The sequence below is a fragment of the Synchiropus splendidus genome, chromosome 1, assembly GCF_027744825.2.
Source record: "Synchiropus splendidus isolate RoL2022-P1 chromosome 1, RoL_Sspl_1.0, whole genome shotgun sequence".
Taxonomy (NCBI): Eukaryota; Metazoa; Chordata; class Actinopteri; order Syngnathiformes; family Callionymidae; genus Synchiropus; species Synchiropus splendidus.
The window spans coordinates 52,483,735-52,489,739 of NC_071334.1; positions in this window are offsets into that span (position 1 = coordinate 52,483,735).

Genomic DNA, 6,005 nt, shown 5'->3' on the forward strand with positions numbered 1-6,005 from the left:
TAGGACAAAGAAAAAGTCTGGTGTGTTCATATCTATGCATTTTAAATGAAGGATGATATTATGAGCTTGAATAATAAGGCAAAGGCAGTGCTGGGGTCACTTCCCATGCCTGCTGTTTGCAAATGAATTTAATCCGGCAGGGCTTTGGCTGGTCACTGCAGGAGCTTAGCTGCTTCGTGCAACCATGGGCCAAGAGCAACTGTCCATGCAGCCCGACAGGGGCTGCCTCAGGGGCAATGGCTGCAAGTTGTTGAAATTTGGCACCCGTAGCATACTGGACATAGATGTGGTCAGACGAGTCGGCATTCAGTCAAGTCAGCATTTTTAGGGTTTTTTTTTTTTTTTTTTTTTTGAGGGGGCCTCTTTGTTTCCCTCATTCAGAAAGGTTGTCTGGCTGTAAACCTTAGTGTTGTGAGGGCCGAATCTTTTAAATCTCAAACCTTGTTTTTCTGCTTTAGAGATGGTTGTTGTTTATATTGAGGAAGCATGAGTCATGTCTGCTTGGACAAGACTCCGACAATGGTTGACCTGTGAATCACAGCTTTAGTCCGTTTTCGGACAGGAACACATGCACTTGTGACTTGTGTCCAGTGTAGAATTAAACACTGCACTTGTTGTGGTAAAGCAAACACCCAAACTCTCTGAGCAGTGACTTGGACCACTGTGAGGGATTGGTTGGCGTCGCCTATGGTGACTGCTGTAATAGTTTATAAGCGTTTAAAAAATATTTAAAAATAAATTAACAATTTACATAATTCACATTGAGGAATGGAAAATGTGTGAAATTTAAAAAAATTTAAAAAGGTAGAAATAAAAGCCTTTCAGTTATCTTTGAATTAAATTGATTCTTTACATATTTGTTAAACTGAGTCATAATTTCATATATTCACAATATACATATCAAGAATCTTCCAATACAACAGGTGAACTAACGCTAATCAATGAAGTCACATGACACCACTGAGGGCGCTGGATATCAAAGACCTTCAAGCAACAAAAAGCAAACAAATAGTCATCCTGTGCATCCATGTGACAGCTTGGGCACAAGCGTTCGCGTTTCCTGCACACTAAAGGACCTCAGCCTCCTGGGCAGGAATAGGCTGCTCTGGCCTTTTTTGACAAGAGCATCCGCGCTTTTAGTCCAGTCCAGGTTGCCGTTCAGGTGAACACCCAGGTGCTTGTATGATGCCACCCTCTCCATATCAGTACCCAGGATGTTCCCCGGGCAGGGTCCACCACCAGCTCCTTGGTTTTACCCGTGTTGATCTGGAGGTGGTTTCTCAGGCACCAGTCCACAAAGTCCTTACCGTCCTTCGTGAGAGTGGCGATCGCAGAGTCAGAACTTCTGCAGGTGGCAGGATGGGCTGTTGTGGGCGAAGTCTCGGTGTAGACGGCGAAGAGGAAAGGAGCCTGCGGCGAAGGAGCTGCTGAGACAGCCTGCCACACGGTGCAGCGCCTTTGATGTTTTGCTGTTGTCGATAAGATGTGCTTCAGGCTTATCGGACAACCTGAAGCCGGAGAACACGCTGGCAACCGTCCAGCGGGGAGTGAGGTGTGTCATTTTAGTTCTAAGTTTTTTCATAATAAGTCATTTTTGCCATTTGATTTGAGTGTAAATATCTCGGTTGTCTGCAATACTGTAATCTGCAAGACTGAACAGTTTTACATTTGCTCTGATTCAATGTCACGGTGCTAAAGGAGAAATGACGTTTGTTTTTTCCTGTTGAGACTCTGCGTCTATGGGAACATCAAGGGCTTTCACTACAAGAATCATGGTCCCTCTAGATATGCATCACATCTCAGGCAACAGATACCAAGCATCACATCAAAGAACAAACGCTCACAGAGGCTTTGTATAATTTTAGAATCTTTTCCAGCCATGGTGTGGCTTAGATTACTCCGGGTGATTCATCCTTTAGTTCCTATCATTCATGTGAGAAACGTGTGTATTTTGCAGCATTTACTTGTAAATATGATGCATTATTTGGATTACCCTGCACTGAAATATGAATCTTTTTTCTTTCATTTTGATATATTTACTGTTATTTTAACTGTAATTTTTTTGATTCATTCATGTGGCAGTCATCATAACTGCTTGTCAAATTGCCATCTAATCTTTGATGAATAAATGTTATTTGAAGTAGCTGACAAGTAACACTGAAGTCTGGCACAAAGTCTGGTTCCATTCAGAGTCATTCTTCTTTACTCCCCTGGTGGATCAGCCCCCACCCACAGTGGGGCCCTGACCAAGCCCATGCCAAAACAAGGCCTTTGGCTATGTCAGTATTTACCACGCTGTATTACAGTGATGGCTACAGAACGCACTGAAATAGTCACATACTTCTGGATGAAGTAACTTGCCTCACACTGGTCTTAACCATCGACTCTTCTTTCATTTACTTCCCTCCTCAGTTTCTTCTTGGTGGGGTTTGTTTGACATCCTGGCTCTTTATCAACTGAGGCAATTAGCTAATGTTGTACTCAAGACCATGTTGAGACCAGAGCGTACAAAGACCAATAGGGGGAGCAAGACCCAGATCAAGACCCTGATCAAATGGGAACACTCTATGTTCCAATGTTCGGTCCTTGATTCATTTTGAAAGACGGAGACCCATGTTGCCTGCAGTAAGAAATAAATGTGCGTTTATGTGACATATAGACTCATGTTTGGTCTCGGTCTTGCCCCCTCATTGGCCTGGTCTCTGTATCCTCTGGTTTTGTCACGGTCTCAACGTGATCTTGACTACATTATTTTTCAATTACTGTTGTTTATTTATTGATTTTGGGTTTATTTTGGTTCATTATTGCACGGCGGACCGAAGTGTTTTCCTGGTTGGTGGGATCCTCGCTGACATTGGCAACAAAGCTGACTCTTTCATTATCCCTTAGATTTCTCTTGTGAGATTTTGGACTCCTTGTTTATGTGATTTTATTATTGTTGCACAATGATTTCGCTTTCGATGAATCACCTCCAAACTTTGGCTTTCTTCTGGCCTTTCATCTATTTTCAGACAGTGTATGATAAAGTTGTGCATGATTAGCCAGGAGGGTAACTTGACTGTTTGCAGCCCACATCCACCCACACCACGAACCCTGCTTCTGCTTTTGCGTGAGCTTGAAATATAAATTTGCACATCACAGTTTCACAGATCTTCTGTCAACCCACAGCTTTTGTTGGAAGCCTGGCAATTAACTGAAAATGAACAGGCTTTTATCGCGCTTTATGTTTCTTGCTTCTCAATAGTGTTGACACAAGGTTTGGTCTTTGTTTACAGACCACAAATTGGTCGACATATCCGTCAGCCCCGGCACCAGAATGTACACACACACGTTCAACTGGAGATGGTTTTGCTTTCAGCCAACGTGAACAGGCGGTTGCTCATCAGGAATCATGATTTTGAAGTTTTACACTGCAAGAAAAGTGCCTGCTTTCTCGGCAGACTTCCAGACATTCACTTTTAATCAATGACATGGTGGTACATCGGCAGACTACGCCTCCAGGTCAGAACTGGCAATGCCGTCACTACAAACATCGCGTTCCATGAGCAAAAAGACCCAACTTATTGGTGCAAGTTTGTTTGCGAGCCATGTGTCAACATGGTATTCAATATATAGAAACTAGTGATGGGTCGATGTTTCATGAAACAGTGACCTGATTTTCAGAGGCCACTAGATGGCACTGTGAGCTGCAATACTGTTTCACTGCTTTTCCTCATCTAGCCATCATGAATAGAACACACACAAGGGAGAAAAAACAGAGAGCACACAATGTGAGTTAACAAAAACTCACCCGAGGAACACAGCAAAATAGCGAAGGAAAAACTCCAAGCGAAGAATAAACTGAGAAAACGGCAGAAATCTAACATGCATGCACGATCCAACACTATCAACAAACACAAGTACAGTAACACCAGAGGACGAAGTTTACCGGAAGAAGTGAAGCAACGATCTGGCACAGCAGACTGGGACCAGGGAGTAGAAGAAGGGGAGGTTGATTTGGGGAATTGGTCCCAGCTGGGGGAGGGGTGACAAACACAAGACAGGAAACAGAAAAACAACAACTGCGGAACAACAAAATAAAAGCACTGACACTGAGCACGACAGTAGTAGTCATGGTGAGTGATACCGCCTCAGTGTTTCAATTGTACTCCCCTTTTTTTAGTTAGTTTTCCCAAATTTTCCAGTTAGTACGCGGCGCAAAAAGAATGTTGTATACTTCCTCCTCACATTTTTTTGTTTTCATTTCCATTTTTGTCATTTCCAGTGCTCTGATGCAAACAAGCGGCGGACTCTTTTCACGCCAAGACAGAAATATTTCTGACAAATGTGGTCAAGGGTGTGTGAGGTGAACTCTTCAGGGCTGATCCTATTCACTGGCACTGGCAGCCTCCGAGGTTCCTCACCACCATCATCATCATTATCATCGGCAACCACAGGTAGAGTTGCAGCAAAAGTGGGAATATTCAGTACAAGATCAATCATTTCAGATCAAGTGGGTGTTAGCTAATGCCGCTATGGGAGGTTAGTTCCGATAAGACAAAATTTGAATTTTGTCTCCCATTGTTGACTAAACTCCCTTATGTCATCTCAAATACTTACGAAATTCATTGCGGCCTTTGGCTTTTTGTGAGTTCATGAATAAAGCTTGAGCAAGTGGTTTGTGGAAGGTTTCTGAAAAGATGTGAATTCAACGTAAAGCTACACAGGATTCATATTGGCAGACTATCAAAAGCTGTAACAAGGACTTCCTTCAGGTTCTGTGCTCGTATGCATTAGCATGTGTCCATGTTGGCGGGTGATTTGCAATGCTGAGTGCATGGAGTGGGTGGATGAGGAGGAGGGATGAGTGAGAGACAGGCAGAAGAGGGAGACTGGTTTAGGGGAAAGATAGAGACAGAAAAACACTGGCTGAAGATAGAAATGAATTGCATTCCAGAGCACTTGTGAGTGGCACCAAATTCTCAGTATTTATACTTATACACTTGCACGCAAACATTGTAGTGGCCTGCCTACGTAGGTTAGAGGTGAAAATGATTCCTCCCACTGTAATTACCTCTCTCTATTCCGCTCCTCTCCGTCTTTCTGTCGCGCTGACAAATACACGGAAACACACCTACGCACAGAAACCATTTTTGTTATGTTTTTCCTAAGTCAGTTTACACTTCATTGTCGAGTGAAATCCATTTTAAGTTTGCAGGTCAGCAGCTTTTGGAGAAATGTAGGAGGAAGGTCGACACAGCGGAGGGACAGGAAGTTTGTCTCACCAGGGGGGCGTCGTGTTTGCGTGTTTGTATATATATATGTATATATATATATATGGAAATCGATGGAAAATGTAAGTATAAACAAACTAAAGACATATGCAGAAAAAGATGTTGTTCTGTCCACTTCATGCAGCAGAGTTTAGTCATTACTCACCATTTTTGACATTTGTTTAAGCTTATGGGGACACTCAATGTTAATTCATTATGAATCCTCCCTCCAAAGATCTGAAGTTATAGGCCTCTGCAGGACCTTGAGCTGCTTCCTATGGAGCCGCTCCTCAGTAGTCCCAGCTGTGTGTTTCAGGTGGTGTGCACGCTGGAAGACCAAGCCACGACACATCTTCAATGCTCTCACTGAGGGAAGGACAGTGTGGACATTCTCACTTGCCATGCTGCTCAGCTGTTGCACCTTAGTTGCCCCTCGGGGATGATTAAAGTTTTTCTGATTCTGATTCACTGGTTGATAGACGAGCAAATAGTTATGTCGTGCAATAAAAGAAAGTATTTTAAAATCATCCCTTGTGATTTTCAAGATTTTTGTCTTGACTCACTGTTGAAGGGCACCTTTGATAGTTGGTGGGAAAACTTCAAAAACCAGCAGTGTATCAAAGTCAGTGTTTGTTCTCCCCTGTGTGTGTGTGTGTGTGTGTGTGTATAGGCTCCAGCACTCCCTGCAACCCTCAACAGGACTGGTGAACTGACAATGGAGCCCTGTATATACTGGTGACACGCTGCATTTCA